The sequence below is a fragment of the Diuraphis noxia genome, unplaced genomic scaffold, assembly GCF_037042655.1.
Source record: "Diuraphis noxia isolate RWA-SAM2 unplaced genomic scaffold, SU_Dnox_SAM2 contig0004, whole genome shotgun sequence".
In the NCBI taxonomy this organism is placed as follows: Eukaryota; Metazoa; Arthropoda; class Insecta; order Hemiptera; family Aphididae; genus Diuraphis; species Diuraphis noxia.
The window spans coordinates 41,650,621-41,677,325 of NW_028301714.1; the positions used below are offsets into that span (position 1 = coordinate 41,650,621).

The following is a 26,705-nucleotide window of genomic DNA, read 5'->3' on the forward strand; positions in this document are numbered from 1 at the left end:
ATACACTATCTCCCTCTCCAAATCCTAACCCTGGCTACGGCACTGCCTTCCCCCGCGGACATTCCGATAGTTAAATAAGTCATAAGATGGTTAGTTTAGGTTAGGTATCTATAGAGAATGGTAAGTTGAGCTCAGTTGATGATAGATTACTATCATCACTGGTCGTGGCATTTGCATTGATCTTTTCCTACTAACTATCAAGGTATTAAAAATTGTAAACATAACAATGAAAGAAAATATTTAAAAATTAACCGGGAAAATATTAATACAATTCTTAATATATAATATACATATTTCTTTTTTTTAGCTTATGCAATAAAAAATTAATGCTTAAATCTTATTTTAAATATTAAATCTATTTATGCCACATGATTAATATTTTCGTAATCTTAATCGCGGTTTTAACTTTTAAGTCCAAATTAGTGATAAAGCAGTATTTCATAAGTACCTACTTATAAATGTAAATTACAGTAAATAATGCATCCTCTGATCATCATTTAAAGTATAATTTTGATTTATACAATACAATTTGATATGTAACTTAAAATTGACGGCAGTCCATGACTACAAGCCAATATATTTCCTAATTTTTTTAATTGTTTGGAATTTAAAGGTGTTTTATTACGTTCACTCACGTTGTCTTCATAATATATATTTTCGTTTAATAAACTAAAATTGGTGTAATAGTAAAATTTATTCACAATGATTAGATATTCAATTAATTTTCTTATACATCACGTTCTATACAGGAGCTGTCTAAATCTTCATTAATCAATGAAATAACAACTATAAATAAATTTTTGGGTTTATGAGTTTGGAGATTGTGGATTGCAGTCATAGGTTTGGTTTCCTAATTTTTTTATTTTGCTTTTTGAAAAATATTTGCCTACGGGTGCTAATCCCATCTTCCCAATTTTTTTCATTATTTAATGGAGTTTATTTTTATGTACACAAATTTTTAAACAATTATAAACATTTAATTTAAAAAACAATTATATCACGACTTTATTATTCTCAATAGTTGAATTCATTTATTTTTCTTGAGATTACATACAGCAGTCTTCAGGGTGTATTCTTAGTTCTTACATCATCATATTTCAACTTTTTTTTTTTCCATTATTTAATATAGTTTACTTTTGTGTACACAATTTTTAAACAATTATAACCATTTAACCGAAAAGACAATTATATGTCGATTTTATTATTCTAATAGTTAATTTCATTTTTTTTTTATCGGAATTATATATTTTGCAGTCTTTAGTATGAATTCTATTATTCTAATATTTCAATTTTTTTTATTTGCTTCTTGAAATACATTTGCCTTCGGGCGCTAATCCCCCCTTCCCATTTTTTTTCATTATTTAATGTAGTTGATTTTTGTGTACACAAATTCATTTATAGTTCTTGAGATTACATATTATATTCTTCAGTGTTTATTCTTACAATATATCTTTCAAAATTTTTTTTTTGCTTCGTGAAAAACATTTGCCTTTGGGAGCCAATCCTCTTTCCCAATTTTGTTTTTGATACTATAATATAGTTTATTTATGAGTACATACATTTTTAAACAATTATAACCATTTAACTGAAAAGACGATTATATCACAATTTTATTATTCTAATAGTTTATTTTTTGTTTTTAATTACATTTATACTGCAATATTTAGTATTGGTTCTAAAATTATGATTTTTCAAATTTTTTTTTCCTTCTTGAAATACTGTTTCCTGAGGTCGCTTATCCACCCTTCCCAATTTTTTTTATTCATAATGTAATATAGTTTTTTTTTCACAAAGTTTGGTACTTATTATGTGGTAATAATATTTTTTATTTCATTAGCGAAATTTTCCTATTTTGCTTTTTTAAAGTTATAGCGTCTTCGGAAGGATACTTCAATTCCATGAAATTCCATATCTATTTTACATATTATTGGTCTGTGTCGTGTTTGTGGTATTCGTTGAGCCAATTTCTCTAAAAGCTCTCATTTCTTTATTGGTATCAGCGTATCCCCTGCTGAGGCTATATGATTATTAAAATCACCAATGACTATTCTCGTATTTTGGTCTAGGTAGTTTGAGGGCTCTTTAAACTTAAATGGTGTATTGTGAGGATATCGTGATATTGCCCAGGTCTTCGGTGAATATTTCTATATTGTCCTCGTCTATTATGTGTACTGATTCGACATTTAACTTGTCTCTGACAAAAATTGAACTGCCATAGGTACTTATTGTATGGACGTCGACCTATTATCTTCATGTTAGTTATAGATGGGTTATGGTCGTTTTCTTTTCGGTGGGTTTCCTCATTTCCTGTAAGCACAGTACATTTACATTGTTGTAGCGACTAGCCCTTCTAGGATTGTCAAGAAGTTGAATGGAATAATCAACACTTGATGTTTTTTTGAATAATATTTTATTTATTATAAGTCCAATAATTAATAATATGGAAAAAATGACTAAGTTCAATTAATTTATTTAATTAAATGGTAATAACGAGATGTGACTTCTAGTGTGTTCAGCTTCCAGTCGCTAGTTGTTGGTAAGTTCGTCTGACTATTGTAGTATCTACGAGCTTCTCTTGTAGAGAAATCCCTAGTCCCTACTCTAGTAATCATATCCATGTTACCCATGGTCATGTATGGCGCGTTGACTGTGGCGTGTGGCTGCACGCGTCACTTAACCGGATGTCCCTTACACAACACATTATAACACGATATCCGTTTACATAAAACACACAATTCCTGCGTGACCTACTTTAAAGAATATTTATATGAGTTGTGATATATATAGTGTCATATGCATTATTACTATTATTGGCACTACGCCGCTGCTCTCCAGCATTACTATTATGATATTACTACCAGAGACTCATAAATATATATATATAGATAAAGTCACAGCTCGTTACATTGTACTCCTTCACAGTGGCGTGCAGAACATTTTTTAGACTTGAGGCAAACTATACAATTTGACACCCACCCTACAACCATTAGGTTTTTCATTTAATAAAAAATTGTATACATTCATATGATATTTAAAATGTATGATCAAACTAGTGCCCAGTTGACCAGTTGCACACCTATAGTAACCCATCCACCCACCCACCAGTATTTTCCCTGAGGCAGTTGCCTCAAAAAATAGCTGTTCAGCACGCCACTGCTCTTTCACCAAATGCGATTTTATTTTTTCTTTATCCAATGTCAGTCCTTTATTAAGTGATATCGTCGTCAGATATGGTCCTGATAAGGTACGTGTTGGGTGGATTTGTCGATCAGTGAAAGAAAGTTTCTGTATGTCTCCGTTCTTGATGAAGATACTGTCGTTGTCAGGGGGCTCCGCGTGGAGTCTATTTCAATGCCCCCACAAAATGTTTAAACATTCATAACAAAATGCCATAAGTATAAATAATCATTATTTTTACTATTAAAAATAGTACTATTGCGAGTAACGCGAATTTGTTGAATGTTACTTTTCGCGTGACCCACACGACGTCGGACCCCTGACATAATTAATCACAGCGCGCACTTCGAACTATAGCGAGTAACTAGGATTTGTTATATTTTTTACTTTTCCACTGCCATGATGCCGTAGGCCAGTGACACACATGAGAAATTTGTTTCGTGAAACAAGAAATTTATTTCGTTACTTGAAAACGCGTGTATTTAAATGGAGCAACACACACAGTTGTTTCCGAAACAATTGTAATTGTAATTGTTTCGTCATTTCACTATATCAACTCCCGTGCAGTTAACGACGTAAATAGGTATGTACAAATATGATAATTTATAATTATTTATATATATTAAATTTCTATCTCGTACCTATATGAAAAAAGAAGTATTTGCTTTAAAACCCTAGCCCTACTTATTATAATTGTCATGACCTTATGATTAACAATATTATTATGCTACGAAGATGTGTTTAATGAGATTGTGGTGGCACATGATTGGCATATTGGTGGCTTTTGCCGTAGATAATTAATTAATTATAATAAATTACATATTTGTAATTAATTATTAGTTTCGTATTCGGAAAGACCTTTTGACTTGGAATTTTACAAACTAGTTGTCGCCCGACATGGTCGGTACGGAAAATTAATGTGTACACTGTTTAACTTAATTTTAACTTTAAAAGCAGTAATCACATTTATTTAATAGTTAGTATAGTGCATACACGTCGCGGACTCTAACAAAGCCCAAAATAATTGATATTTAAGGTAAGTTTGTTTTAATACCAATTCTTTTGCGGCTTAATATAATAAAAGAATTGAGGTACACTTATTTAGGCCATTAGTTACACTTATTTACAATAATGATATATTATAATATGTAGGTACTGATACAATGGTAAGTTATTTAATCGGGATAAAACATTTTTTTTTTTATATAAGATTGAACAATTTTGTTTTTCTTAAAAAATTAATTATGTCTAGGTTTTTTTCATGAATAGGTTATTTATATTTTACGTAGGTGCCTAATTCAATATTTTATTAAAATTGAATTTATTATTTATTTTCTAAAAAAAACACAATATATCAAAAATTAATAAATAATAAATTGGAATAATATTTTTAAAAATTATCGAAGTAAAATAAATAAACATTAATACAAGTAATTATAATTAATCTTTACGTTATTAAAATAAAAACGAACCGGTAGGTATCCGAGTTTTAGTAGATAACTTGTTGTGGTTAGTGAACTAGTGAAGAAATAATAAAATCTTGAATAAAATATTCAAAAAAAATAAATTAACACATTATAACTAGGTAGGGAAGATAAAAATTAAACATTAATCGGATCATTTTAGATATATAATACCTGTAATGCATAAAAGAAGCATGATCGTAATCAATAATCAAACAAAAATAGGCTAAGAAAAATAATATATTATATTATAATTTAAATTTAAAATTACAAATATTTTTTGGTTATTGTTGTATCACATTTAATTATTTAAATGAACATTATTCATAAACGTGAACCTCCTTGGTAATAGAAGTTTAATTGAAATATTACATATCTTTGGATTTATCCTATTAGCGTAACATAATATATAATCTGTGGCAATTGTCTTTTCAGAATCAGCTAGAAGTGGCAGTCGATTAAAGATTATAAAATTATAATTTTTTAATGAGCAATAGAGCAAATATGAACTAAAAATATTCTGTATTCCGTATAATTTTAATTTCATAATTAATAATATTTTCAGACTTCAATTAACTTCAATCTGATGCGTTCTTACGTCGGTATCGGAGTGTCACGTCTCGGATTTCGCCAAAACCCCGAAAAAGAGTCGATGTTTGAGGTAAGTTTATTTTCATATTCTTTTGAGGCTTGAATCTTATGTTAGGCTTTAAATAAATATTTAACGTCACGAAAAATATATTCCCAAGTTCCAAGTATCCTTGACGCATATTTTATTTCTAAGCGCGAAATTAAGAAATACGCGAGATCGAATAATATAAACGCGCTGCGTCGTTTTTCAGGTTGCCAGACGTATAATAATTATAATTTCATAATTATAACCTAGGTATGTGTTTGTAATTAACATTTTTCAATTTTTGTTTAGTTAGTTAATTGTAATATCCGTTTTAACTGATAACTCTAGTCTCCAAAACTCATAGGGATCAATTTTAATTCGTAAATGGTAATTTGTTCGAAATCCAACGTTAGAAGTCAGGAATTTAGAATAAAATATATTTTATTTCGATAAATTATGTATATTATAGATATTTATAGTTATTTATAACCTTTATTCTTTATCTTATATCTAATATCATAGGTACTTATTAAGTTATTGCATTGTAGGTACACTTATAAAGCCCTATGACCTAAAGACTAAAAGAATTGATCACTGAGTGGTGAACTAAGCGGTTATGAAAAATATATTATAACTTAGTTATCATACATATAATAAATATCTGTTAAAATAGTGTATCTACCTAATACATACACACAGGAGTTATTATTTTCTTCAAATTTGTACAGTCATTATTTATTATGAAGTTACGTAAGTTAAGTAAATAACCAAACTCTAATTTATTGCAATCGAATTTTTATTTTATAAAACTCAATCTTTCAAAAATTATTATAGAATAATAATTATAATATTCATGAATTCTTGAAATAAAATAAATAAACAAACTAAAATACGCAATAATAATTAAAATTTGTATAAAAAATTATTAAAATAAAAATCGGTACTAGAGAGTTTTAGTAGCCATACAGTAGGTATAATGTTTTTATAGCCATATAAAATTAATAGGTTCTTGAATAAAATAATCAAAACACATAATAACATTAAACGGGTTGTTTAGCTATATATTTGTGATTTGTACGTATATTGTCAAAATTAAAATTTGAATGCTTGTAAAAAAAAAAATGTGACTATGTATTTCTTTTATTTTTCAACTGCTATTGTAAAAATATTTTAGGAGCCTTGTATTAAATTTTCCAATCTTAGATCTAAAAATAAAAACTTTTATGAATTTCTATCTAAGATAATTTGAACATTGCCGTAATTTTGACGTATTAAGTCAATAGTAGGTTAAATTTGAATACAATAATAGGTATCATTGTATACGAAAAACGATTCTGAACGGAGATGATTTGTCAGTCTAGGATAGGTATATTATATTTAAATATTATCATATATTCTATTTTGAAACAAATATTTTATTTTTCAGTTAAGACGCATTTTGCATAAGGCATGGTTAATCAATTTTTCTAAAAACATTGCATGTAGTTATTATAATTCATAATACCTTGTATTATCAAATATATACATATATCTGGTTTGAGGAAAAATCGTTATCATTACGCGATTTCATAAAAATTTAAAACTCAAACGCTCAAAACATTTTTCATTAAATTTTATAACCAGGGCTCGAAAGTTCTAGCAAATGCATATTTTTATTGGTTGGTCTTAGGACATTCAGAGTAAGATACAAAATTGTTTCAAACTTCTCTAATGTCATATACAAAATTTTATTTTGCTAATTTTTGAATATTTGTGATTTTTAGTGCTATTTTGCTAATTTTGAGTTTTAAGTGCTATTTACAAGCATATTTTATATAAAATGAAAATAAACTAAATTGTATTGAATACATTTATGCTAACGAAGACAAACAGTAGGTACATTTTAGTTACTATTTCCGATCGCACAGGTTATTCCGTTCGTATCCAATAATTTAGTTATTTTTAAAATTTTATCAAATGTAATGCAGTTATCGAATTCGTTCGAAGGTTAGATAGAAAATGTTCCTGAGCCGGAAAAGTGCCTACTTCTCAAATATTTATTATATTATATTTTATATAAAACATGTATAATTTAAAAAAGTCTAAAAATTAGTTTATAAAAAAATTTTAAATAAAAAATGTTTGTTAATGAAATTTTAATTTACATATTTTCCAATTTTAAGTGCTATTTATAGCGCTTACTTATTGTGGTGTTTTTAAGTGCATATTAAAGCGCTAAAAAATTACTTTATCAGTTCTATAACTTCCGAGCCCTGTTTATAACCTTAGTCCTTAGATATAAATACAAACAATATTATGGACTTTGAACTACAAAATAATTTGCAAATATTCACGATTTTGACGAATTTTTGTCAATATTTGAAATTCAAATGCTAATTAAAATTTAATTTGAATTTCCGGAAGATATTTTTTTTGTAATAAAGATTGAAAAATTTGTAAGAAATCTTGTATTAAATTTTCAAATCTTAGATATAAAAAGAAAATTTTTACGAATTTCTAGTTTAGAATAATTTGCGAATTTTTGTAATTATTACGTATTTTGTCAAAATTCAAAATTTGAATGCTTATAAAAGAAATTGTGACTATGATAATTTTTTATAAAATTAATTAATAATTTTTTATTGATACCAATTTAAAAAAAACTAATAATGATCGAAAATTGCATATGCCTATGAATAGTTCAACTTATGTCAAAATTTTTTGAAAATTTCATGGTGGATAGAATATATTTATATAAACATTCGGTGAAATTTTCATGTATCAATGGTCATTTGTTTTAAAGTTACATCAAAAATCAAAATCGATTTTGTCGAAAACTGATTGTGCGTAAAATTTCCCGTTTTTCCCTTAATTTTTAGTTTGTTTATTCCGATTATTTACAAAAATATTAAGAATACTTTTGACCACCAAAGTACCAACTAGATTCACTTTCTGATTGAATAAGGAACTGAAGGCAAATATCGAAGCACTTTTACTGCCCCAAAACGTGATGACAGACAAGAAAAAAATATATTCATGGTTTTGACGAATTTTTGTCAATATTTGAACTTTAAATGCTAATAAAATAAAAAAGTTGTGCCTATGTATTCTAATATTTTTTAATAATAATTTTAACCTATGAGAAACTTTATATTAAAATTTCAAGTGTTTTGATAGGGCCAAAAAAATTTTATCGACACTTAAAGTAAAATTGAAAATTTCAGTTATCTATGAATATCCCATAAAAGTCAAAATATTTTGAAAATTAAATCATGTAAAGAAAATGCTAATCTAAATAACTGGTAAAATTTTCAAGTATCTACGACTTATACTTTTTGAATTATAACAAATATTTAAAATCGTTTGAGGATATAAATCGTTATCGTTACGCTATTTCGTAAAAATTTAAAATTCAAACGCACTTAAAATTTTTCCTATAATGATGCTTCGAGTTTTCTCTATAGCTACTTGAGAGAAATCGTATTGAAAACTTAGTGTTGTATTTTTAATCCTTAGTTATAAACACAAACATTTTTTGATTGTTCAACTTCAAAATTGCTTGCAAATTTTCGCGTTTTCGACAGATTTCGTAAAAATTTGAACTATAAACGCTTATAAAAAAAAATCGTGCCTATGTATTCTTATAATTTTTTAATTACTATAAGAATAACTTATGAGAAACTTTGTATTCAATTTTCAAGTTTTTTTATTGGGCCAAAAAAATTTTCAGAAATATCTAAAATTTCAGTGGTCTATAAATAACTCTAAAATTTAACTTTATATAGATTACATTAACATATACATTTGGCGAAAATTTCAAGTGTTTACGTTGATTAGTTTTTGAATTACAACCATATAAAAAAATCGATTTTTTTGAAAACTGTAGGAAAATGTTCACTTTTGACCTTAATAATGCACAAAGGATATTCACTTTTACATCGGAAACCACCCCCAACGTTTGAATTTGAAGCATTATTTCGACTAGTTATGCTGTACATACACAAAAAAAAACACACATCATTGTAAAATCAATACATTCATCACTTCGTTTAGAATCTAAAATGAATAGGTCAGAAAATATTGTTGAATATTTTATTGAAATTTCAGAGATGGTATTCGTCAGTGAAGATTTGTCAACTAAATATCATATTCGTTGTTGAAGCCTGTGTGAAATGTATTAACAATGTTTCGAAGATGAAGTTTTATAGAAGATTCAGATATTAGGTATGTGATTTTCTATTTTTCAGTAGGTTTATTTTTATTTTATTAATTTATTAATTGAGCAGAGGATAGATTACTTGTAATTTTTTAATTATTCGTTTTGTAACCACTGGTATAACACTATTCAAGTTATCAATAAAATCATGATAAAAATTAGGAAATTGGTCAGGTATAATATTTAAAAAATTTTTTTTTAATAATTTCCTCAATGATATTTAAATATTTTCACCAATTATCAGGTACGATGACCTGTAGGTACTATAGGGACTGGGAGTTTGAGAGTGGGGGCAGAGAAGGATAAAGAGATATGGGGATAGAGAGAGAGAGAGAGAGAGAGAGAGAGAGAGAGTGAGAGAGATAGTGAGAAGTTGTGTAGAGAGATGGTAGAGAAGCAGAAAAAAAATCGAGAGAAAAAGAGTGAGAAAGAAAAGGAGGGATAGTAAGAGAGATAGATAGTGTGAGGTAAGGTTAGATTAGGTTAGGTTAGGTAAGGTAGGTACTAGAGAGTGACTTATAAAGAGAGGGCTGAGAGAAGGATAGTGTGAGAGGGAGTGAGAGAGGTAGATAGGATGAAGGATAAGGAGATAAAGTGAATGAGAGGGTGCCAGTGTGAGAAAAACGGGTAGAGGGGTAATGTCAGACGATTGAGTGTGAGAGAGATAGGCGAGGGGGATGGTGTGAAAGTGATAGGGCGAAAGAGAGGTAGTGTCAAAGGGACATGATAAGGTTAGGTGGGGGAACAGAACAAAAAAGTGAGAGAGAATTGTGAGAGGTTGTGAGAGTCAGTGAGATAGGTGAAGGGGAGGGTGTGATAGGGATAGGAAGAAACAGGGGTAGTGGCAGAGAGAGAGAGAGGATAAGGTTAGGTGGGGGAATGGGAATAGTTAGGTAGAAAAGTTATGTTAACAATTCTGAATATGTAGGAAAGGATCTTAAATTGCAAAGGTCACTCGACACTTTGAGTGATACTACCAGGTTAGGTAAGGTTTACAACCTTCGACTTATGGGATAGAATAAAAAGAGAAGGTTGGTTAGGCCGATTTAGAGGATTTCGGTGGAATTTTTTTTCTCCGACTCATGCGCAATACATCAAATTTTTTGTTCACAATAATCTTAATAATTTCAAAAATTAGAGAAAAATGAATGGTTAGATTTTTATCTAAGGCATATCATAGGCTTATTATACTTTAATTATTAAGTGAGTTATGAGTATTTTAAAGTATTCATAACTCGCTTCAAATATAGCCTATAAGTTGCTCTAGGTATTAATCATAAGTTTCTTAAAATTTTAAAAGAGGCCATTTCACTCTAATTTTAGAAATTATTATGATTATAGTGAACGTAATATTTGCTATGTTGTGCGTGGGTCAGAGAGAAAAAAAAAGAAATTCACTGACATCCTCTTAAGTGTTATCAAGTCAAAAAAGCTCTTGATTGTTGACTGTTTACATTATTATAAGTCTTGTAGAAAGTATGACTTTGTCATTACATATTTTGTTAAGATATCACATCAATCAAATGAATATTATCTTTAAAATAACAAATTTTATTTTTATATACAAATTTACAATTTCATTAAACATATTATAGTTAATAGTCTTATTATGAAAAGTATTGTAATGCTCAATAAAAAAAGGTACTAGAGTTGTGGCTTGATAAGTAAAAAAATTTAAATATTATAAATTCTCATTCTCAAAATATTCAATTTCAAAATAAAATATTTGAATACTTTTGTTTAATATTACTTTACAAGTTGTATTATGATTGTGATTAAAAAAATAAAATTGAAAGGAGGCATGATTGGAAGTAAAAGTTATAATTAATAACTGTAGAGCTATAGGACTTTTATGTACTTACTAATAATTCATCAAATATATACAGTTAGATATGCCTTAAAAAAATTACATTCTTTTATTACACTATAAAAATTACTTAATTAAATATTTTATGCATTTTATCATATGTTTATATATATATACCGTGTGTCCCACAAAACAGGGTAGGTACACTTTATCACTCATTACCCTTTAATTATACCCTGTAATCAATCATAAATTCCTATATGACTTAAAATTCTTTTAACTCATATATTTTAGTGGTACTCATACAACTTGGTTTTGTTGATTTTGTGATTGGCGTAGACTTCTACATTTTGTTTCCCATGAGTATTTTTTTTTTTTTTTTAATATATTGTTATGTTGTTTATTCACGAGACATGTGTTAGATTAGTAAAATGTCATGCTAATATTTTTATACTCGAATCAAAAGTTTGGTATAGTAGGGATATTTAATGGATTATATTTTATTTATTATTAATCGTCGTTTGGACTATAACTTTAATTTTATTTGATATTATATTAATATACTTATTTGATCTTTATTTATTATTAGTCATCATTTGGACTATAATATATTTTTATTTTATTTGAATCTAAACATCTCTGTGTTTAATTCTTTTAAAAAAAATGTGTTAATCTTCTTTGGATTATATTTTATTTATTATTAGTCGTCGTTTGGACTATAACTTTAACTTTATTTGAATCTAAAGTCTCTAAACATCTAAACATCTCTGTGTTAAATTCTTTTTAAAAAAATGTGTTAATCTTCTTTGGGTTATATTTTATTTATTATTATTCAACGCTTTGACTATAATTTTAATTTTATTTGATATTATATTAATGTATTTATTAGATCTTTATTTATTATTAGTCATCATTTGGACTATAATATAGTTATAATAGATTTTTATTTTATTTGAATCTAAACATCTCTGTGCTTAATTAATTTATAAAAAATGTTTTAATTTTCTTTGGATTATATTTTATTTATTATTAGTCATCATTTGGACTATAATATAGTTAGGTATAATATATTTTTATTTTATTTGAATCTAAACATCTCTGTGTTTAATTCTTCTATAAAAAATGTGTTAATCTTTGGATTATATTTTATTTATTATTATTCAACGCTTTGACTATAATTTTAATTTTATTTGGTATTATATTAATATATTTATTTGATCTTTATTTATCATTAGTCATCATTTGGACTATAATATAGTTAGAATAGATTTTTATTTTATTTGATTCTAAACATCTCTGTGTTTAATTCATTTATAAAAAATGTTTTAATGTTCTTTGGATTATATTTTATTTATTATTAGTCATCATTTGGACTAGGATATAGTAATAATATATTTTTATTTTATTTGAATCTAAACATCTCTGTGTGATTATTTATATTTTATTTATACTTCTTAGTTTTTTGGTTTGGTCTCCGGTAAATTTGGTTTTTTTTATAGTGTACAATAGCATTATTTATTTTGTAAATTATTGAAAATTAAATTTTTTATATTGTAGTCCAACATACTAGATTGGTATGATCAGATGCATTCCTTATATGACAATTTCATGATATTTAAAATAGGGATTTCCATTTAAAAAGAATGAAGAAATACATGACTACTTATAAGAATTTTAAGTCATATAGGAATTTATGATTGGTTTGTCTAGTTTAATGTCCAACAAACAGAATTAAAGATATTTACAGATTAATGAGCAATAAAGTGTACCCTGTTATTTGAGACACATGATATATTGTATATATAAAAAAAAAATAATTATAAAGTGTTAGTAAAAATTTCATTTTTCTTTCATATTTAATATTATTATATTTTGATCCATAAAAATATTTACCTAAGTGCTTGATTTTCGATAAACTATCAAAATATGTACTTAAAACATTTAGAATTTTATCACATAAGTTTTTAAATATGCTGTGTACTACTACTACCCTAGAAATAAGCATACAATAAAGCTTACAAAAAATAAAAAAAATATAAAATGCATAAAAAGTCTTTGCTCTAGAAAACATAAAATGTTTTAAAATAAAAGTTTGTAATAGTAATTTGTCCAGATAAAAGAAAAACAACTTTTGAAGGTGATTAAGAGTTAAAAGAATTTCATTATGAAATTGAAAACAACTTATATTACTAGATTTTTTAAAATAAATCCAAATCTCTAAGAAGAAATAAGATCTGGTGATAGGTAATTTTTCTGAGAAATACAATCATTTTTAAAGTATTATTTTAGTTGAGTGTTGGAATCTATACTAGTGTTAATCGTATACTTTTTCGACTAGTCTAATGAAATTTTTAAAAGTTAAGATTTTAGAAATAAAAAAAAAAAAAAAATGTTGTTGTTCACGTATGTATTTATTATCTAGGTATTCAATATTTTAAGTGACATACGTGTTGTTGTTATTATTAGCTATAAAAATAAAAAAGCATTCTTGAACTTGATAAAAAATAGACGTACAAGTACTAATTGTCTCATCTAATAGATATGGTTTCTATATGTTAAAAAAGTAAATTTTGGACCTAAAGGTCACCACATCGACTGTCGTCGCTAGCTCCCGGATGGGCAACCACCTGGGTTCTTAGTGACGAAATCTCGTATTATTTACAGGTGTTTAAAACCAAACAGTAAAATCAGGTTATGCAGTTGATATCTCGAAAACAAAAAAATTGCCTCTGGCCTGGTTTATGCACTGCACACTAGTCGTATACTGTATTTTGGGGTATGGTGTGGCGCGGTGATTTGCCGTGGTCAAACATTGCCTGGCGTCACTAGCTCCTGGATGGGTGACCACCTGGGTTCTTAGTGACGAATCCTTACCCCACATACTCACGTGTTTCTAAACAAACACACGCAATATGGATATATAATTGCCGAAGGATTCGTTTAAAAAAAAAAACGTATATAAAAATATTAAGAAACCAATAGTACATTGTTTAAGTCTATATGAGATATTATACTTCATACTATAACTTTTTAATAATAATAATTAACAATAAGTATGTAATTTGAGATATTTTAGATAAATTTTCTTCTGGACACTTGACCTTTGTTATAAAAAATGTACAGACACTGTGATGTAAAGATTACCAATCACACAGCAAAATTTTATGTTGAAATAATAAATAATAATATTTTATTGTAGAAAAGATTGTTTAAACATTTTTTTAGATCATTTCATTTAAAAAATATTCAAAATCGTAATAATTCAATTTTTGGTGTCTAGAGTCGTTTTTATTAGGTACCATATAAAAATAAAAATAAAATTACCATTATGGTACCACCCGACGTTTTTGGGCCCAGAAAAGCATGATAACTATTATAATTTTGGTGTGTTGGAGGGGGAAATAATTTAGATATTACACAATTTATGTAATAATATTACAAAAGTTGTTTTGCTTTAATGAGGATTTCGCACTCTCATTCTCTTCAACAGGAGACAATACAAACACATAAATCTTTAATAATTATTAGTTATTACTTGTACAATTTACATCCAATCATACTTGCGAGTTAAGATGACAATTTTCGATTCAGACTTGATAGAACGTACTACTATGGATGTGTTAACAACAATTCCCTTCACGTATAGGTACTCGCCAGACACTCGTCGTCATATAAATATGTGCTTAAAATTATATACATCAAAAAAATGTGCATGGCTCTATTCATAGGTAATATATTATCTAAGAAGCAGTTGCACCGAAGTCCTAAAACTCTAGTAGGGGGAAAAATATTTCAAGAGGCTCAACATCTTAATAATAAGAGCTATTTCTAAGAGGTTAACAATCAATAGAACAACTTGATAAGTAAACACTTATATCGGAAATCAACTAAGGATCTTTTTATTCAAAGTGTCCTAGTTAACCATCCGTTTGTCACGCGTTACCCAAATAGCATTTATTGTTCTACGATCATTTAGATTGATACTTATTAAACCCAGTGTCGTAGTCAGCCTTCCCGAGGGGTATTGGGTGTATAGTACTGTATACACTTCTTCCCTCCTCAAATCCTAACCCTGGCTACGGCACTGCCTTCCCCGCGGACAAGTAGATGGTTACCTACATAAGTCATCAGAAGGTTAGTTTAGGTTAGGTACCTAACACAATGGTAAGTTAAGCTCAAGTGATGATAGATGACTATCATCACTGGTCGTGAGCTTTGCATAGAACCTTTCTTACTAACTAACAAGGTATTCGAAATTGTCAACATAACAATGAAAAATATTTAAAAATCAACGAGGAAAATATTAATACTACATTTATACTAAAATATAATATTATACTTATATATTAGTTAATTATACATACTTTTTTCTTAGCTTTTATAATGAATACTTAATACTTAAAATATTATATATACCTGATTAATATTGACATAATTTGGATCACGGTTTTAAAGCCATACAAGTAGTAGTGTTATACCAGTATTTCATATGAACTAATGTTAATCAAAGTAAATAATGAGTCCTCTGATCATAAATTGTTCAACAAACTACAAACAAATCAAGTTTATTTTTGTGTTCACAATTTTCAAAATTCTTTAAACATTTTCATCAACTGAAAAACATAATTTTATCATGATTTAACTCTCCTTCTTTTGTTTTTCTTGAGAATACATAGTGCAGTCTTCATTGTGTATTCCATGACTATAATTTTTTCCAAATTTTTTTTTGATTGTTAAAAATCATTTGCCTGCGGGCACCAATACTCCCTTTCCATTTTTATTTTCAAAATATAACTCTAGTTTATTTTTGTGGACACAATTTTTAAACTTAATAGCCACTTGCCACTAAAAAACATAATTTTATCATGATTAAATTATCCTTCATATTTTATTTCATTTATTATTCTTGAAAATACATAGTGCAGTCTTCATTGTGTATTTTAATTCCATAATTTGATACCAATTTTTTTTTTTTATTCTAAAAAATCATTTGCCTGCGGGCGCCAATACTCCCTTTCCAATTTAATTATCAAAATATAGATTTAATTTATTTTTGTTTAGAAAACTATTAAACTTAATAAGCCACTTGCCACTAAAAAACATAATTTTATCACGATTTAATTGTCCTTCTTTTATTTTTCTTGAAAATACATAGTGCAGTCTTTTATTGTGACTTCCAAGACTATAATTTTTTCCAAATTTCTTTTTTGATTGTTAAAATTCATTTGCCTGCGGGCGCCAATACCCTCTTTCTATTTTTATTTTACAAATATATCTCTTGTTTATTTTTGTGGACACAAATTTTAAACATTACAAGCCACTTGCCACTAAAAAACATAATTTTATCATGATTAAATTATCCTTCATATTTTATTTCATTTATTATTCTTGAAAATACATAGTGCAGTCTTTTATTGTGTCTTCCAAGACTATAATTTTTTCCAAATTTCTGTTTTGATTGTTAAAATTCATTTGCCTGCGGGCGCCAATACCCTCTTTCTATTTTTATTTTACAAATATATCTCTTGTATATTTTTGTGGACACAAATTTTAAACATTACAAGCAACTTGCCTCTAAAAAACATAGTTTTATCATGATTTAATTATCCCTCATATTTTATTTCATTTATTATTCTTGATAATACATAGTGCAGTCTTCATTGTATATTCAAGGCCATGATTTTTTCGAAATTTCATTTTTGATCCTTAAAAATCATTTGACTGTCGGCGCCAATACTCCCTTTCCATTTTTATTTTCAAAATATAACTCTAGTTTATATTTGTGGACACAATTTTTAAACTTTATTAGCCACATGCCACTAAAAAAAAAATTTTATCACGAATTAATTATCCTTCTTTTATTTTTCTTGAAAATACATAGTGCAGTCTTTTATTGTGTATTCCAAGACTAAAATTTTTCCAAATTTCTTTTTTGATTGTTAAAAATCATTTGCCTGCGGGCGGCAATACCCCCTTTCCATTTTTATTTTCAAAATATAGCTCTAGTTTAATTTTGTGGATACAATTTTTAAACTTTATTATCCAATTTTCACTAAAAAACATAATTTTATCATGATTAAATTATCCTTCATATTTTAATTCATTTATTATTCTTGAAAATACATATTGAAGTCTTCATTGTATATTCAAAGGCCATAATTTTTTCGAAATTTCTTTTTTGATTCTAAAAACTCATTTGCCTGCGGGCGCCAATACCCCCTTTCCATTTTTATTTTCAAAAAAAAGCTCTAGTTTATTTTTGTGGACACAGTTTTTAAACTTTACAAGCAACTTGCCTCTAAAAAACATAATTTTATCATGATTAAATTATCCATCATATATTATTTCTTTACTAACATTATTATTAGCCACTTGCCACTAAAAAACATAAATTTATCCCGAATTAATTATCCTTCTTTTATTTTTCTTGAAAATACATAGTGCAGTCTTTTATTGTGTATTCGAAGACTATAATTTTTTCCAAATTTCTTTTTTGATTGTTAAAAATCATTTGCCTGCGGGCGGCAATACCCCCTTTCCATTTTTATTTTCAAAATATAGCTCTAGTTTATTTTTGTGGATACAATTTTTAAACTTTATTAGCCACTTGCCACTAAAAAACATAAATTTATCACGATTTAATTATCCTTCTTTTATTTTTCTTGAAGATACATAGTGCTGTCTTCATTGTGTATTTTAATTCCATAATTTGATACCAATTTTTTTTTTTTATTCTAAAAAATCATTTGCCTGCGGGCGCCAATACCCCCTTTCCAATTTATTTTTCAAAATATGAATCGATTTTATATTTGTTTAGAAAACTTTTAAACTTAATAAGCCACTTGCCACTAACAAACATAATTTTATCACGATTTAATTATCCTTCTTTTATTTTTCTTGAAAATGTATAGTGCAGTATTTTATTGTGTATTCCAAGACTATAATTTTTTCCAAATTTCTTTTTTGATCCTTAAAAATCTTTTGCCTGCGGGTGCCGATACCCAATTTCCATTATGATTTTCAAAATATAGCTCTAGTTTATTTTTGTGGACACAAATTTTAAACTTTATTAGCCACTTGCCAATAAAAAACATAATTTTATCATGATTAAATTACCCTTCATATTTTATTTCATTTATTATTCTTGAAAATACATATTGCAGTCTTCATTGTATATTCAAAGGCCATAATTTTTTCGAAACTTCTTTTTTGATTCTAAAAAATCATTTGCCTGCGGGCGGCAATACCCCCTTTCCATTTTTATTTTCAATATATAGCTCTAGTTTATTTTTGTGGATACAATTTTTAAACTTTATTATCCAATTTCCGCTAAAATTCATAATTTTATCATGATTAAATTATCCTTCATATTTTATTTCTTTTATTTTTCTTGAAAATACATAGTGCAGTCTTTTATTGTGTATTCCAAAACTATATTTTTTTCGAAATTTCTGTTTTGATCCTTAAAAATCATTTGCCTGTGGGCGCCAATACCCTCTTTCCATTTTTATTTTACAAAAATATATCTCTTGTTTATTTTTGTGGATACAATTTTTAAACTTTATTAGCCACTTGCCACTAAAAAACATAATTTTATCATGATTAAATTATCCTTCAAATTTTAATTCATTTATTATTCTTGAAAATACATATTGAAGTCTTCACTGTATATTCAAAGGCCATAATTTTTTCGAAATTTCTTTTTTGATTCTAAAAACTCATTTGCCTACGGGCGCCAATACCCCCTATCCATTTTTATTTTCAAAATATAGCTCTAGTTTAATTTTGTGGACACAATTTTTAAACTTTATTAGCCACTTGCCACTCAAAAACATAAATTTATCACGATTTAATTATCCTTCTTTTAATTTTCTTGAAAATATATAGTGAAGTCTTTTAATGTGTATTCAAAGACTATAATTTTTTCCAAATTTCCTTTTTTGATTGTTAAAAATCATTTGCCTGCGGGCGGCAATACACCCTTACCATTTTTATTTTCAAATTATAGCTCTAGTTTATTTTTGTGGATACAATTTTTAAACTTTATTCTCCAATTTCCACTAAAAATCATAAATTTATCATGATTAAATTATCCTTCATATTTTATTACTTTTATTTTTCTTGAAAATACATAGTGCAGTCTTTTATTGTGTATTCGAAGACTATAATTTTTTCCAAATTTCTTTTTTGATTGTTAAAAATCATTTGCCTGCGGGCGGCAATACCCCCTTTCCATTTTTATTTTCAAAAAAAAGCTCTAGTTTATTTTTGTGGACACAGTTTTTAAACTTTACAAGCAACTTGCCTCTAAAAAACATAAATTTATCACGATTTAATTATCCTTCTTTTATTTTTCTTGAAAATATATAGTGCAGTCTTTTAATGTGTATTCAAAGACTATAATTTTTTCCAAATTTCCTTTTTTGATTGTTAAAAATCATTTGCTGCGGGCGGCAATACCCCCTTTCCATTTTTATTTTCAAAATATACCTCTAGTTTATTTTTGTGGATACAATTTTTAAACTTTATTATCCGATTTCCACTAAAATTCATAATTTTATCATGATTAAATTATCCTTCATATTTAATTTCATTTATTATTCTTGAAAATACATAGTTTAGTTTTTTATTGTGTATTCCAAGACTATATATTTTTTGAAATTTCTGTTTTGATCCTTAAAAATCATTTGCCTGCGGGCGCCAATACCCCCTTTCCATTTTTATTTTACAAATATATCTCTTGTTTATTTTTGTGGATATAATTTTTAAACTTTATTAGCCACTTGCCACTAAAAAACATAATTTTATCATGATTAAATTATCCTTCATATTTTAATTCTTTATTATTCTTGAAAATACATATTGAAGTCTTCATTGTATATTCAAAGGCCATAATTTTTTCGAAATTTCTTTTTTGATTCTAAAAACTCATTTGCCTGCGGGCGCCAATACCCCCTTTCCATTTTTATTTTCAAAAAAAAGCTCTAGTTTATTTTTGTGGACACAGTTTTTAAACTTTACAAGCAACTTGCCTCTAAAAAACATAATTTTATCATGATTAAATTATCCATCATATATTATTTCTTTACTAACATTATTAGCCACTTGCCACTAAAAAACATAAATTTATCCCGAATGAATTATCCTTCTTTTATTTTTCTTGAAAATACATAGTGCAGTCTTTTATTGTGTATTCGAAGACTATAATTTTTTCCAAATTTCTTTTTTGATTGTTAAAAATCATTTGCCTGCGGGCGGCAATACCCCCTTTCCATTTTTATTTTCAAAATATAGCTCTAGTTTATTTTTGTGGATACAATTATTAAACTTTACTATCCAATTTCCACTAAAAATCATAATTTTATCATGATTAAATTATCCTTCATATTTTAATTCTTTTATTTTTCTTGAAAATATATAGTGCAGTATTTTATTGTTTATTCCAAGACTATAATTTTTTCCAAATTTCTTTTTTGATCCTTAAAAATCTTTTGCCTGCGGGCGCCAATACCCCTTTTCCATTTTTATTTTTAAAATATAGCTCTAGTTTATTTTTGTGCACATAGTTTTTAAACTTTAACAGCCAATTGCCACTAAAAATCATAATTTTATCATGATTAAATTATCCTTCATATTTTATTTCAATTATTATTCTTGAAAATACATAGTGCAGTCTTCATTGTATATTCAAAGGCCATAATTTTTTCGAAATTTCTGTTTTGATCCTTAAAAATCATTTGCCTGCGGGCGCCAATACCCCCTTTCCAATTTTATTTTAAAAAAAAATCTCTTGTTTATTTTTGTGGACACAATTTTTACACTTTACAAGCAACTTGCCTCTAAAAAACATAATTTTATCATGATTAAATTTTCCATCATATATTATTTCTTTATTAACATTATTAGCCACTTGCCACTAAAAAACATAAATTTATCACGATTTAATTATCCTTCTTTTATGTTTCTTGAAAATGTATAGTGCAGTCTTTTAATGTGTATTCAAAGACTATAATTTTTTCCAAATTTCTTTTTTGATTGTTAAAAATCATTTGCCTGCGGTCGGCAATACCCCCTTTCCATTTTTATTTTCAAAATATAGCTCTAGTTTATTTTTGTGGATACAATTTTTAAACTTTATTAGCCACTTGCCACTAAAAAACATAAATTTATCACGATTTAATTATCCTTCTTTTATTTTTCTTAAAGATACATAGTGCAGTCTTCATTGTGTATTTTAATTCCATAATTTGATACCAATTTTTTTTTTTTATTCTAAAAAATCATTTGCCTGCGGGCGCCAATACCCCCTTTCCAATTTATTTTTCAAAATATGAATCGATTTTATATTTGTTTAGAAAACTTTTAAACTTAATAAGCCACTTGCCACTAACAAACATAATTTTATCACGATTTAATTATCCTTCTTTTATTTTTCTTGAAAATGTATAGTGCAGTATTTTATTGTGTATTCCAAGACTATAATTTTTTCCAAATTTCTTTTTTGATCCTTAAAAATCTTTTGCCTGCGGGTGCCGATACCCAATTTCCATTATGATTTTCAAAATATAGCTCTAGTTTATTTTTGTGGACACAAATTTTAAACTTTATTAGCCACTTGCCAATAAAAAACATAATTTTATCATGATTAAATTATCCTTCATATTTTATTTCTTTTATTTTTCTTGAAAATACATAGTGCAGTCTTTTATTGTGTATTCCAAAACTATATTTTTTTCGAAATTTCTGTTTTGATCCTTAAAAATCATTTGCCTGTGGGCGCCAATACCCTCTTTCCATTTTTATTTTACAAAAATATATCTCTTGTTTATTTTTGTGGATACAATTTTTAAACTTTATTAGCCACTTGCCACTAAAAAACATAATTTTATCATGATTAAATTATCCTTCATATTTTAATTCATTTATTATTCTTGAAAATACATATTGAAGTCTTCATTGTATATTCAAAGGCCATAATTTTTTCGAAATTTCTTTTTTGAATCTAAAAACTCATTTGCCTACGGGCGCCAATACCCCCTATCCATTTTTATTTTCAAAATATAGCTCTAGTTTAATTTTGTGGACACAATTTTTAAACTTTATTAGCCACTTGCCACTCAAAAACATAAATTTATCCCGATTTAATTATCCTTCTTTTATTTTTCTTGAAAATATATAGTGCAGTCTTTTAATGTGTATTCAAAGACTATAATTTTTTCCAAATTTCCTTTTTTGATTGTTAAAAATCATTTGCCTGCGGGCGCCAATACCCCCTTTCCATTTTTATTTTCAAAAAAAAGCTCTAGTTTATTTTTGTGGATATAATTTTTAAACTTTATTAGCCACTTGCCACTAAAAAAAAATTTTTATCACGAATTAATTATCCTTCTTTTATTTTTTTTGAAAATACATAGTGCAGTCTTTTATTGTGTATTTTAATTCCATAATTTGATACCAATTTTTTTTTTTTATTCTAAAAAATCATTTGCCTGCGGGGGCCAATACTCCCTTTCCAATTTAATTTTCAAAATATGAATCGATTTTATATTTGTTTAGAAAACTTTTAAACTTAATAAGCCACTTGCCACTAAAAAACATAATTTTATCACGATTTAATTATCCTTCTTTTATTTTTCTTGAAAATACAAAGTGCAGTCTTTTATTGTGTATTCCAAGACTATAATTTTTTCCAAATTTCTTTTTTGATTGTTAAAAATCATTTGCCTGCGGGTGGCAATACCCCCTTTCCATTTTTATTTTCAAAATATAGCTCTAGTTTATTTTTGTGGATACAATTTTTAAACTTTATTATCCAATTTCCACTAAAATTCATAATTTTATCATGATTAAATTATCCTTCATATTTTATTTCTTTTATTTTTCTTGAAAATACATAGTGCAGTCTTTTATTGTGTATTCCAAGACTATAATTTTTTCCAAATTTCTTTTTTGATTGTTAAAAATCATTTGCCTGCGGGCGCCAATACCCCCTTTCCATTTTTATTTTCAAAAAAAAGCTCTAGTTTATTTTTGTGGATATAATTTTTAAACTTTATTAGCCACTTGCCAGTAAAAAACATAATTTTATTACGATTTAATTATCCTTCTTTTATTTTTCATGAAGATACATAGTGCAGTCTTTATTGTGTATTTTAATTCCATAATTTGATACCAATTTTTTTTTTTTATTCTAAAAAATCATTTGCCTGCGGGCGCCAATACTCCCTTTCCAATTTAATTTTCAAAATATGAATCGATTTTATATTTGTTTAGAAAACTTTTAAACTTAATAAGCCACTTGCCACTAAAAAACATAATTTTATCACGATTTAATTGTCCTTCTTTTATTTTTCTTGAAAATACATAGTGCAGTCTTTTATTGTGTATTCCAAGACTATATTTTTTTCGAAATTTCTTTTTTGATTGTTAAAAATCATTTGCCTGCGGTCGGCAATACCCCCTTTCCATTTTTATTTTCAAAATATAGCTCTAGTTTATTTTTTGGATACAATTTTTAAACTTTATTAGCCACTTGCCACTAAAAAAAAATTTTTATCACGAATTAATTATCCTTCTTTTATTTTTTTTGAAAATACATAGTGCAGTCTTTTATTGTGTATTCCAAGACTATATTTTTTTCGAAATTTCTTTTTTGATTGTTAAAAATCATTTGCCTGCGGGCGGCAATACCCCCTTTCCATTTTTATTTTCAAAATATAGCTCTAGTTTATTTTTGTGGATACAATTTTTAAACTTTATTATCCAATTTCCACTAAAATTCATAACTTTATCATGATTAAATTATCCTTCATATTTTATTTCTTTTATTTTTCTTGAAAATACATAGTGCAGTCTTTTATTGTGTATTCCAAAACTATATTTTTTTCGAAATTTCTGTTTTGATCCTTAAAAATCATTTGCCTGCGGGCGCCAATACCCTCTTTCCATTTTTATTTTACAAAAATATATCTCTTGCTTATTTTTGTGGATACAATTTTTAAACTTTATTAGCCACTTGCCACTAAAAAACATAATTTTATCATGATTAAATTATCCTTCATATATTAATTCATTTATTATTCTTGAAAATACATATTGAAGTCTTCATTCTATATTCAAAGGCCATAATTTTTTCGAAATTTCTTTTTTGATTCTAAAAACTCATTTGCCTACAGGCGCCAATACCCCCTATCCATTTTTATTTTCAAAATATAGCTCTAGTTTATTTTTGTGGACACAATTTTTAAACTTTATTAGCCACTTGCCACTAAAAAACATAAATTTATCACGATTTAATTATCCTTCTTTTATTTTTCTTGAAAATATATAGTGCAGTCTTTTAATGTGTATTCAAAGACTATAATTTTTTCCAACTTTCCTTTTTTGATTGTTAAAAATCATTTGCCTGCGGGCGGCAACACCCCCTTTCCATTTTTATTTTCAAAATATAGCTCTAGTTTATTTTTGTGGATACAATTTTTAAACTTTATTATCCAATTTCCACTAAAATTCATAATTTTATCATGATTAAATTATCTTTCATATTTTAATTCATTTATTATTCTTGAAAATACATATTGAAGTCTTCATTGTATATTCAAAGGCCATAATTTTTTCGAAATTTCTTTTTTGATTCTAAAAACTCATTTGCCTACGGGCGCCAATACCCCCTTTCCATTTTTATTTTCAAAAAAAAGCTCTAGTTTATTTTTGTGGACACAGTTTTTAAACTTTACAAGCAACTTGCCTCTAAAAAACATAATTTAATCATGATTTAATTATCCTTCCTTTATTTTTCATGAAGATACATAGTCCAGTCTTCATTGTGTATTTTAATTCCATAATTTGATACCAATTTTTTTTTTTTATTCTAAAAAACCATTTGCCTGCGGGCGCCAATACTCCCTTTCCAATTTAATTTTCAAAATATGAATCGATTTTATATTTTTTTAGAAAACTTTTAAACTTAATAAGCCACTTGCCACTAAAAAACATAATTTTATCACGATTTAATTGTCCTTCTTTTATTTTTCTTGAAAATACATAGTGCAGTCTTTTATTGTGTATTCCAAGACTATATTTTTTTCGAAATTTCTTTTTTGATTGTTAAAAATCATTTGCCTGCGGTCGGCAATACCCCCTTTCCATTTTTATTTTCAAAACATAGCTCTATTTTATTTTTTGGATACAATTTTTAAACTTTATTAGCCACTTGCCACTAAAAAACATAATTTTATCACGATTTAATTATCCTTCATATTTTATTTCATTTATTATTCTTGAAAATACATATTGCAGTCTTCATTGTATATTCAAAGGCCATAATTTTTTCGAAATTTCTTTTTTGATTCTAAAAACTCATTTGCCTACGGGCGCCAATACCCCCTATCCATTTTTATTTTCAAAATATAGCTCTAGTTTATTTTTGTGGACACAATTTTTAAACTTTATTAGCCACATGCCACTAAAAAAAAAATTTTATCACGAATTAATTATCCTTCTTTTATTTTTTTTGAAAATACAAAGTGCAGTCTTTTATTGTGTATTCCAAGACTATAATTTTTTCCAAATTTCTTTTTTGATTGTTAAAAATCATTTGCCTGCGGGTGGCAATACCCCCTTTCCATTTTTATTTTCAAAATATAGCTCTAGTTTATTTTTGTGGATACAATTTTTAAACTTTATTATCCAATTTCCACTAAAATTCATAATTTTATCATGATTAAATTATCCTTCATATTTTATTTCTTTTATTTTTCTTGAAAATACATAGTGCAGTCTTTTATTGTGTATTCCAAGACTATAATTTTTTCCAAATTTCTTTTTTGATTGTTAAAAATCATTTGCCTGCGGGCGCCAATACCCCCTATCCATTTTTATTTTCAAAATATAGCTCTAGTTTATTTTTGTGGACACAATTTTTAAACTTTATTAGCCACTTGCCACTAAAAAACATAAATTTATCACGATTTAATTATCCTTCTTTTATTTTTCTTGAAAATATATAGTGCAGTCTTTTAATGTGTATTCAAAGACTATAATTTTTTCCAAATTTCCTTTTTTGATTGTTAAAAATCATTTGCCTGCGGGCGGCAACACCCCCTTTCCATTTTTATTTTCAAAATATAGCTCTAGTTTATTTTTGTGGATACAATTTTTAAACTTTATTATCCAATTTCCACTAAAATTCATAATTTTATCATGATTAAATTATCTTTCATATTTTAATTCATTTATTATTCTTGAAAATACATATTGAAGTCTTCATTGTATATTCAAAGGCCATAATTTTTTCGAAATTTCTTTTTTGATTCTAAAAACTCATTTGCCTGCGGGCGCCAATACCCCCTTTCCATTTTTATTTTCAAAAAAAAGCTCTAGTTTATTTTTGTGGACACAGTTTTTAAACTTTACAAGCAACTTGCCTCTAAAAAACATAATTTAATC

General features: G+C 26.7%; 1 long non-coding RNA gene across 1 annotated transcript in view; it reads left to right on the forward strand.

Annotated features, from left to right (window-relative positions):
- The first annotated feature begins 4,161 nt into the window (after window positions 1-4,161).
- The window catches only part of LOC149056070 (uncharacterized), a 34,362-nt gene continuing 11,818 nt past the window's right edge, over window positions 4,162-26,705 (forward strand). Inside the window, exons 1-3 of the long non-coding RNA XR_016191523.1 lie at window positions 4,162-4,213; window positions 5,206-5,301; window positions 9,343-9,459. This is a non-coding gene — a long non-coding RNA (uncharacterized LOC149056070). The remainder of the gene's footprint in view (window positions 4,214-5,205; window positions 5,302-9,342; window positions 9,460-26,705) is intronic.